This window comes from Tetrao urogallus, assembly GCF_951394365.1.
Source record: "Tetrao urogallus genome assembly, chromosome: 2".
Lineage (NCBI taxonomy): Eukaryota > Metazoa > Chordata > Aves > Galliformes > Phasianidae > Tetrao > Tetrao urogallus.
This window is the reverse complement of record NC_136814.1, coordinates 106,416,525-106,427,011: the sequence shown is the minus strand read 5'-3', so window position 1 is coordinate 106,427,011 and position 10,487 is coordinate 106,416,525.

The window sequence follows — 10,487 nt, the reverse complement described above, 5'->3', positions numbered from 1 at the left end:
GCGTTCTCTGAGCATTTTATTTTCTTACAGGATCGCGCCGCAGCGCGGAGTCACCCATTGTCAAAAGGGATCAAATGAAGACGTGCCCTCCTGGCACGGGACAGCTGAAACAGTGTCACTCAACGTGCTGCTGTCAGTGCAGTGATTGAGGCAGACAGGAGGGCTGCGATCAGCCCTGGCTTGTAAAGGACACGGGCAGGTGGCCACGGGGTGGGCTGGCCTGGGGGTGGGCAATACAAAAGGGACTGTGTGGGCAATGTGTGAGCGGGGATGGCAGCAGGGCAGGGAGGGGACAGGAGGATGTGTGTGAGGAGCAAATGGTGGCTGGTGAGACAGCAACGTGGGTGGAGAGCCCTTAGTAGTCGAGCTGGCTCACAGGGAGCTGAAAGGATGCTAATGGAAGGTAGGGGAAATGAGCCCAGGCAGCATAAAACTGAGTGAGAGGTGGGGAATTTGACATGCATGTCACGAGGGAGAAGGGAAAAATAGAGGCAGTGGTATAGAGGGAATTGCTCACCTCCCCATCCTCAGTGGCACATGAGCAGAGGGGTCAGTCATTTAAGCTGCTCCAAGCACTTTTTTGGTCTCGTCATTTGTTAAGAGACTCTTCAGCAGCCCCAAGTGTAAGCCATTCTCTGGACAGCTTTTCTGACCATGTTCATTGGGGGAAAACTGGATGAACCACGCTGAAGATGCCAGCTGGTGGCACAGGGAAGCTATATGGACCCAGGAGGTGAGGATGAAGGGACTGCCTGCTGCTTCACTGAAGGTAATGTCGGAGGCATTTTTCTTTTTGCAGTATCTCCTAGAGTTTGAGAATTGCTATTGTCAATGGCCAAGCCTTGCCAAGTGCCAGCATCATGCATTGTAAAGGAATGCTGGGAGTTCTGGGCAGGGCAGTAGATGCTGAGCATGGAGAAGGGGAGGATGTTGAGGTGCCCTTGTGGTCCAAAAAGGACCCCAGACTCACTGCTAAGGTCCAATAGATCAGACCACATCCACCTGCTTGTGTCCCATGGCCATGAGAGCAGCTTGGACACAGCCTCACCCTCAGAGGTCTGCCTTCCCTTTGCTGTGGGTCTCACTTTCCTATACCCATATACTATATTCATAGCTATGGGCAGGAAAAGAGCAAGAGGCATGTTTGATTTTCAGCAACATCTTCAAAACAAAAAGGGTTTGATTGGAAGAGCTGGTGTCTGGTGACATGTTGGCCTTTGCCTGGAAGGGGAATCTTCAGTGACCCCAGATATATGGGGACCACTGAGGAGGAACTGTAGGTCAGTCAGTGTGGGCTGTGGGGCCCATGGCACCTCCTGGACAACAAAGGTCCAAATTTGTGCTGATTAATCCTGGAGTAAGGAGCCCAAGGAGTCAGTGCTGGTTTCTTCTGGAGTTAACAGAGAGGGAAAGACCCTTTTCTAAACACTCCTGGCCCCTCTCCATGGGTCCTTGCCCCCAGTTGCTCACATTTCCAGCCTGGTAGCAGTGTTATTTGTTTTATTTGGGAATGCACAATTCAAGATGTTGAAAGCACAATGTGGCTTCGACCTCCTACCACCTCAGTGCATTCCCCCCCATGGGGAGGAAATTAGATGAGAGGAAAGGGCTCTTTTCTTGAAGGCTGCATCTCCACACCCCCTCCAAAAGCTTGCCATGATGTCTGCTGGATTCTGGGAGAAAGCTGTGAGCTGGGAATGGTTTGTGATGTGATCAGAAAAGCCCCAGCCAAACTGTCTTACATGCAGTTGAGAAGGCAAGAAAAATTCCCCACTCATTAAAAAAAAAATAAATCCTATCAATCATCTTTCTGAAGGGATAGGTATCCTAAATTTCACTAATTTCTAAATTTGTATGTATTCAGAATATGGAGGATAAAGGGAAACCTAGGGGGCAAGGATGACAGTGCTGAACCATTGGGCATTGCTACAGCATCTTCTGTTTGCCTCAGAACAAGCTCTTTGCCTCTGTGCCTCAGTTTCCCCACCTGAAGTACTGGTGAGCAAGTTTTGCGTAGGAGCAGGCTTTCTGCTCTGTTGCAAAGGATCAGAATGGCTAAACAAAATTTGAAGTAGAAAACCAAGCAAGGCCATTTGTAGTATGGACAGCAGTACTGCCTTTGACACAGCCTTTCCAAATAACCTTGGGCAATTCTTTGATTAGATTCTATGGCTTTTTTTACCCTATTTAGTGCCTCCCATTCGTAAGACATGACATAATTGCCTCTTAGGACTAGGTGTTGCGGTGGAGCTGGGCTTGTTCAGGCTGGAGAAGAGAAGGCTGCAGGGTGACCTCATTGCAGCCTTCCAGTACCTAAGGGAGCCTACAAACAGGAGGGGAATCAACTCTTTGAAAAGGTTGATAACAGCAGGACAAGGGGAAATGGTTTTAAGGGAAAATTTAGGCTGGATGTCAAGGGGAAGTTCTTTGCTATGAGTGGTGAGGTGCTGGAACAGCTGCCCAGAGAGCTGTGGATGCCCTGTCCATCCCTGGAGGTGTTCAAGGCCAGGTTGGATGGGGCCCTGGGCAGCCTGGGCTGCTGTGAAATGTGGAGGTTGGTGGCCCTGCGTGTAGCAGGGGGTTGGAGCTTCATGAACCTTGAAGAGAAGCATTGGCTCTGGGTGATCAAAAGATAACACCTCAACTGCCCCAGGAGCTGAGCCTCTGGGGTCCCTGTGAAAGAACTGGAGCTCGGCTCATGCCCAAAAACGCCAAGAAGTAATGAGGTTTTGGGCTTCAGAGCTAGGACTTTCTTTAAAAAGCAGTAAGTGGAAGCATGGTTTCTGAAGCAAACTGTAAGCTCTGAGACAGCGCTTGTGAAACAACACCAGAGATCAAAAAAAGCCAAGCATACAAACCTCCTCCAAAACCCAAGTGCCTAAATATAGTCTCTGGCCAGACACGGGCAATATTTTGCAGATAAATGCAAAATTGCTTTGCTCAGTTTTAAGCTTCCTGGATGCTGTGGTTAGGATGGTATTAAAATACACACATATGTGCACAGATGTATCTTCAGGTGGCTATTTTTGGATTCCAAGGCTCAAGTGTTAACTGATTTTGGCAGTGATCACACAGAAAAAAATGCAAAAGAGGCAAGAAAGTGCTCTGGATGAGTGGTTGCCATTTGGTGTAGATAGATAGGAGGGTAAACTCTAATTGTGCAGATGTTTGGGCTCAAACCCTTGCTGCAGAGAGGGGCAGAGTATTAGTTATAGATCTCAACCCATCTGCGTACAAGAATGGCTTTTCCCCCCCTTGGAGGTGCATGGAAGTAGATGATTTATTAACCTGTCTCATTCTTTGCACTACAGCCATAGAATCACATCAACACACCTCTCCACCTGTGTCCACGCAGGCAGAGAAATGAAACCTTAAGCAGCCTCCATCCTTCTAGGAACAACTGCTGCTGGGGAAGCACGCGTCACACAGTCCAAGGGTTGAAAAAAAAATCTTGACCACGAGCCCAGATGAGGGAGTGCCTGAATGCCAGGCCTTGTCAGAGAGCCCATCTAGGGAGTATCGCCTGCCCTGCTTTCCTCGGGGGCGAATGACGGTGGCCACAGCCATCCTTTGAGGACAGCTGTCCTATTCTTCCCTCCTTCTCTTCCTCACACCAGGCAGGGACAGATGTGGCTCTGAATATGTCTCAGATGATTGGGTTTCTCTCAGCAGGCACGTTCTGCTGGCTCTCAGTTTGCATATATCTGCCACTCACAATGAATACAGTTTTCCTAGACAGTCACAGGATCATAGTGTGAATCACCAAATGGCTCGGGTTGGAAGGAACCCCAAGGACCATCAAGTTCCAACCCCCCTGCCACAGACAGAGCTGCCAACTGCTAGTCAGAATGATCTTTTCTTTAAATGGATGCATTTAAACCCCACAGTCTCCCATCATTGCAGGCTTTTGTTGTTGCTCTTGTGAGCCTTTCACATTTAGGTGTGTGCCCCATTCATCTCTGTAGCTTTTTCTAATATCTATAATTTCCAAATCCATGTTTTTTTTTTTCATTGTACGTTTTCATTTTTATTTTTTAAAATCTTGGAACAGCGTGCAAAGCCCATCCTCCCAAGCCTTTAATGGAACAGATCCAGTTCATTCAAGGCAGTGAATTTAACAACAATCTTCCTCAAGTTGGGCTTTAAGACCATTAGTGATTGCCTTTCTGTACCTACATAAGTTTGTAAACTCCCATACAGAGTATGGGACTACACAGAGTACCAGGATGTTATGTAAGAAATGAATGCTTGCCCTCCTGCATGCTTGGGATCAAGAATATCCCAAGAGATGAGGCTTGTTTCATCTCTAATCACTCTGAACCCACTGTCTAGTCTCAGAATTTGTACAGTGATTTGATGAAGGCCTATGTAAAGAACATACCAACGGCGATAAATAAATAAATAAAAACATACCAGTGGCGATAAAAATCCCTTAAAATAGTTTCCATGTATGTTAATGATGTCTAGAAAATGCAGGTATGAAAACGTAGACTTGGATCTCCAAGTCCAACCCCACCCCACCATGCCCACTGTATCCCTCAGTGCCGCATCCCTACAGTTCTGCAACACCTCCACGCATGGTGACCCCACCACCTCCCCACAGCTGTGCCACTGCAGCACTGCTCTTTATGAGAACTATTTTTCCCTAATATTCCACCTGCGCCTCCCCTGGCACAACTTTCAGCCATCACCTCTCATCCTCTTCCCTTTAAAACTCTTCAGCTCAGTTCAGAAAAAAAAAAAACAACATAGAAAAACTTTGGAAAGTAGTGATCTTGGGCAAGAGCCCAATAAAATGCTTGATAAAGATGACTGCAGCTCATGAATGAATAAGAATTTTCCTCAGTTTTCTTTACTCCTTCTTTTTCTATAGTGCTGTTTCCTTAGATTGAATTTTGGAGTAAAATTCTGAATTTTGTTTATTTCCTTCTGTTTTTCCTAGCTAGCAAATTTCCATTTTACATTACAGCCCATAGAAATGCAAATCCTTCTTCCTACCCTCACCTTTAACATCTGGCCTCCCACTCCAGTCCATAATGGCACATGTGTTCACCCTGCTGCCTTCCCTCTCTGACACGTACTGGGGCAAATCTGAATTCATAAACTTTTGTGCAAATGAATGAGAAGCAAGCAATCTGGGGTCAAAGGCATGGGCTACCCTAAAACAAATTTACTTGTCAATCACATTATTTTTCATCTAAAGGAGAAAATCTCTTAGAACACACAACTGTTGCAGTAGACCCTATTCCATCTTGTTTGCAGCCCCAAATGTGGCACAGCAATAAAAAAAGGTTGGTCCTATCTACCACTTTAAGTTTTTATGTTTGTTAATTTTTAAAGAAGTGCAAATCCAGTAACCAGCTCAACTCCAAGTGAGGGTGAGGATGAGCAGCGCCATGCGATGGACTTCCATCCTGAACCCTTCTGTAGCCATGAATTGTGTAACAACACATAATTTATGAGGGCGGAGATAAAAACTGGTGGGAAGAAAGACCAAAATGCCTGAGTTTGAGGCATGAAAAATCAGAAATGTCAAATACTGGGGGAAGTTGCAAAACAGAAAGTTTCTCAAGTAGCATTATGCAGTGCAATGCTCTGGCACAGGGTAGGATGGAGAACCACCCCACAGAGAGCAGCTGATGTGAGCCTTTCTTCAGCTGGGATTGTTCCTTAGTACTTTGGCTAGAAAGAATCACACAGCATGATGGAATGGGACCTCTGGGTCCATCTGGTCCAACCCCTGATCAAGCAGGGCTACTAGAGGACCAAGTCCAGATGGTCCTTTAATATCTCCAAGGAGAGATACTCCATTACCTGCCTGAGCAACCTGTTCCAGGAAGAAGAGAAGACATGGGAGAAATCTTATTTTCTTTACCTGTCCTATATACTTGTTTGGACTGGTAGCAAAATATTAGGCTAACTTCCCTTCTCACCTCCATCTTCAGAGATGTTTCCAGCTCTTAGGACATCATCCTTGTGAATCTGGTACATGGACAAATTGACTCCAACCAGTTTTTTTTCCCAAACATTGCCATAGGTCCCTTAGGAATCTCCAGCATCCCTGAGCATACCTGCCCCATCAAGAACATGCAACAAACCCCAAACCAAGCACTCAGTAGAGGAGTGGAAAGGGAGGGACAATGGTGGCAGATGTGGTGCTTGCCAATTGACCCAAGCCTGACCCTGCTTTGGGCAAAGAGATGGACAAGAGGCCTCCAAAAGTCCCTAACCAAAACGATTCTGTAACTCTACGGCTTAAAATCTCTTTTCTTAAGAACCAGACCAGGCTCCAGTGAGATGCTGTCTGGTTTATACTGGGTTGCCTGCTTGGCTAGGTAGCTCTCCATCCATTGTGGTTGAATGAGCAACTACTTTTCCTGATCAGGACATTTGTAGCAATAATGATAATATTTTGGTGTTCCTGCTGCTTTCCCAAGGAGAAAGCAGATCACCAGCTCTGAAACACAGCTGAGGAGAAATGCTGCCTCTCCAGGTGTGCCCAGAGGTCACGATCCAGACTTCTCTTATGAGATGACATGCTTCTTTATATCCCCATATGGATTAGGCTGCTATGGAATGTAAGGAAGTGTGTGGTTTCAAGGAGACATCGCCAGTGTCCTCTGCTTCCAGCTATTGCAAGGAATCAAGTATTGCTTTCTGTATCTGCATTTTACTTGAATTTGACTTAATTCACAAAGCTATCTATAGTTAGGCAGTGTGTATTCATTATACAGGATTTTCTGTGGCAGTGGAAAGCACATGACAGCAAAGATGTACCCTGCATGTGCTTTCCCAAAAATCAGCTGAGTGTGGCCTCCTCCCAAACAAAGTAGTATTTGCACTGTCCCAAAAGGTCTTCTCAAGAGGATTTGGCAAATCATTGCAGCCCAATAGGCTTGGTAGTTGCTACCCATTCTCAAGTGGTGGAAAACACTTTGGATTTAGTGCCATGGACAAAGAATTGCATAACAACGGACAAGAATCTACTACAAGGAGTGAGAATGAGTATGCATGGGCAATCTAGACTTCACATCAGTGACAAAAGTCTCTTCCCTGCTCCCAGTGATTCATAATAAGGTCCTCAGTAATGGCATTAAAATTTATGAAAAAGATGTAGGAATGGTTGTACTGGATCAGTCAAGACAAAGCCAACACTGTTACTCTGAGCCTACTGGACCCACAGTAGACAGAGTGGATTATACAGAACTTTGCTTTGCACCTGCTTTGCACCAGGCACAAAGACTTTCCAAAAACAGTGGGCTTTTTTGTTTATATCTGTATTATTACAGCTCCAGGTAGTCTCTCTGCATGCACAAATCTCTTATCCTTCTCTTTACTCTATTGATGCTGTGTAGCAATGAGTTCAGTATATTTTTTATGAACAGCAAGACTGTGACCAGTTGCCATTCTACCATGTAGGACAGCCTGGAGATACTGTAGATATCCTGAATACCCTGTTCCAAGGAACTGAGGAGCTCAAACCATGCATTACCTTCCTCCTCTCTAAGCTTAATACTCAAAACTTAAGCAGCATTCCATCAGTCTTAGTTTATTTTAAGCAGGTATCCAGGAAAACATTTTGTATTCTACAATGACAGGGTTGTTGTTACCAGAGGAGGTTTAGGTTGGACATAAGGAAGAACTTCTTCTCTCAGAGAGTGGTCAGGCACTGGAATGGCTGCCCAGGGAGGTGGTGGAGTTGCCATCCCTGGCAGAGTTCAAGAGGCATCTGGGTGATGTGCTACGAGATATGGTTTAGTAGCTTGTGGTAGCAGTGGTGATGGGAGGATGGTTGGACTAGATGATCTTGTAGGTCCTTTCCAACCTTGGGTTCTATGATTCTATGTTTCAATATGGCCGAAGTTTTGGAAGGTCTCCAGATGCTGATTTTCCATGGGAAAGGGTCGTAATTCTGGCCCCCCAAAATGCTCTCAATAAACTTCATCTATGTAGAAGCTTAAGGACATGTCTACACTGCTCACAACTTAGTTTTAACCTGGCTATGAGTGGTACTTCTAGCACAGACCTAGTAATTCAGCAAATCCATGCCCATGCAGTTGTCCAGCTTCGAGGCTAGTTGCATCATTTGGCTGGCTGTGCTGCTAAAGGCAGTACTGGAGCCAGCTAGCTTCAGTCACTACAAAGTTTATATTCCTTGCTGTCACACTCCACAGAGGATTTGGCATCCAGGAGTCCAAGTTTCATTGTCTGCATCACTACTAGTTCACTAAATAGTGCCAGGGCCAGTGTTCTTGTCCTCAAACCAATGGGGAAAAGGAATGATTGACTGTTCAATTCACTCATCTTCTTAAATAGATGTTCAATCTCCTTCCTAGGAATGGCTCCTGGATGTGCCAATTCCCAAACTGAGCTCGGGAACTGTTAGGATCGCTGCTAGCTGACACAGGTGAAAACTGGGCCATCAGCAGTGCTCAACACAGCAGAAACCACTGAGCTCCTGTACTTGTACTTCAGCACTAGATAATATACCAATATAGACCATGAAACCAATGACATTTATGTTCCTCAGACACCAAGACACTTTGCAAAATTTCGGTCTGAATCAAAATGAAGGCTTCTGCATCTGACCTAAGCCTTGTGGTCTCCTAGATGTAATTCAGGAAGGTCAAACATCGTCAGTTATTTCATCGTGCCTTTTTTTCTACAGGTTTAACTCTTAAGTTATGGAGACTATTTGAGCAGAGAAACACAGTAGCAGAAAATGACCCTATTTTTTTAGTGTGGGGGTATGAATACTGACCTCTGTCTTTTTCCTGGCTTTGCTGATCAGCCCATTGCTCACATCTCCAACATGGCAATTCACTTTGCACCTGAAGGACTCCTGATCTCTTAAGACTCTGGAGTCTTTAATCTCATGTGGCCATAGGAGCAACCATGCATGGTGAGAAATCAGGAATAAACTATTGTTAGGCAAGTTCTGTGGAGCCCTCAGTGTTTGTGTCCTCCCTCATGTCAGAAGCTGCAGGGAGAAAATGACCATTAGAGGTGATGCCTACAGTAGATCTCAGTCAGGCTCCTATGTATCCTTCCAAGTCTTCCTTTCCTCTCTAACTTCTGACTCTTATTGTTGTTAAATGGAAGATGAGGCAATGGAGAGGCCTCTGCTCGCCTGTCCCATGAAGATGATGTGTTTCATGCTCTGGGAAATACAGAATAGATGGGTTGAGGTTCTCCTGGGAGGTGAGTACAGCTATCCATCTTTGAACCACTTGCCCAAGATCACCCAAAAGAGTAAAAAAAAAAAAACAGGGCCAAGACTTGATGCTCTGCTCTACTCTACTCTACTCTACCCTACCCTACCCTACTCTACTCTACTCTACCCTACTCTACTCTACTCTACTCTACTCTACTCTACTCTATTCTACCCTACTCTACTCTATTCTGCTCCACTCTACCCTACTCTACTCTACTCTACTCTACCCTACTCTACTCTACTCTACTCTACTCTATCCTACTCTGCTCTACCCTATTCCATTCTAATCTACTCTACTCAGAAAACAAGACTGGGGAAGAAAGTAACACCTAGCTGTAAATTCATACAAAATAGAGTTTTAGAACATTTCAGGGTTCTCCTCATCAACTCAGTTCAAAGAAAGCAAAAGAGGCAAAACTTCCCTGTAGTCCTGAGTAGGCTGTGGTTGTCTCCCGTGAGCAAAGGCAGGACTCAGCTTCAGAGCCACAAAGTTCAGCATCTACAGATATAGCTGCACGCTCATTTTGTGTTCTGTGGAGAGCTGGACTTTGCCTGAAAAGATGCTTCTGATCTCTTTGGAGATATGCCAAGAATATACCAGTGCTTTGTAGCTGTTATACAAGTATATCCTATGCCACCCTTCCACTTCACATGTGGGTGTCTCAGGCAGCCCGTGGCCCCTCAGATGATGCCAGATGTGTATGTGTTGGCAAACAAAGCAGCCCTTCTGGCTTGTCAGCTGAATCTGTCCGCAGTCTGTGTAAATTTGGGTTTTAAATGTGGAGCTGAGTCCCACCCCTTATTTACTCTCTGCAGCTGTCCCCAGCTTGCCGGATCCTGCAAGAAGCACTAACTTGCTGCAGAACATTAGCCAGGATTAAGTTACAGGCACACACTTGCAAGGACACATGAGAAGAAATAACTCAGGCTCATTGTGCAGATATGGGGCTAAGGTTCAGGAAAGCTTCTAGCCTGGCTGGGGGTCAAGGCCACTATTTTAACTCTGGTTAAAAAAAGTCCAACCATCGAATGTCTGCGCTCACCCTCTGATTGAATAAAAGACTTTCAAAGACTGCTCTAAGTCTTCCTCCAAATTTGCAATAGTCCAGTGCTGATGAGAGAGTGCATGAAGTGAGTTTTGCAGCTAATTGTTTGCTTGAGATGTCCTTTTGGCAGCAAGATGCCTCCATAGGAAATATGGAGCTTATGTTGCTGATGCTCTCTCTGCTGCTGAATAGCCTTGATGAAGCAAAGCAAAAGCCTGAAGAAAAGG